The 403-nt window shown below is 69.0% G+C and overlaps 1 protein-coding gene across 4 annotated transcripts in view; it reads right to left on the bottom strand.

Annotated features, from left to right (window-relative positions):
• NFS1 (NFS1, cysteine desulfurase) overlaps positions 1–403 on the bottom strand; it is a 32,720-nt gene that overhangs the window by 30,848 nt on the left and 1,469 nt on the right. The gene's annotated exons all lie outside the window — the stretch shown is intronic.

Raw genomic sequence — 403 nt, forward strand, 5'->3', positions numbered from 1 at the left:
TGGCCCAGCCCCTTCCCTAGGCCAGGGCGAGCACAGGACCCCAATGTCAATGGCACCATTGACTCCGCAGGGCCCGCGGGACCTTTCTAGGGTTCTCCAAAGCAGCAGCAGCAGCCCCGCCTGGGCCAGGCCACGCTGAGGAAGGCGGCGAGGCGATCAGCCAGCGCCGAGTCTGCCCCGCAGACCCTTACTACCAGCCGCCCTGGTCTCTTAGGTACACAGAATGGCCAACGGCAAGCGCAGCACATCGGGCCGGCTCCAGCGCCGGGCAAGAGCAGGCGACTCGGCAGCGAGATCCCCTCCCCGCGCCAGGGGCGGGCAGCTTAGCGCCCAGGCCCAGACAGAAGAGGGTCCCCGGCCTTCGCGGATCAACGTCCGAGAAAGCAGCTCCCGCTGCCCCCGG

The sequence above is a fragment of the Alligator sinensis genome, unplaced genomic scaffold, assembly GCF_000455745.1.
Source record: "Alligator sinensis unplaced genomic scaffold, ASM45574v1 scaffold249_1, whole genome shotgun sequence".
Lineage (NCBI taxonomy): Eukaryota > Metazoa > Chordata > Crocodylia > Alligatoridae > Alligator > Alligator sinensis.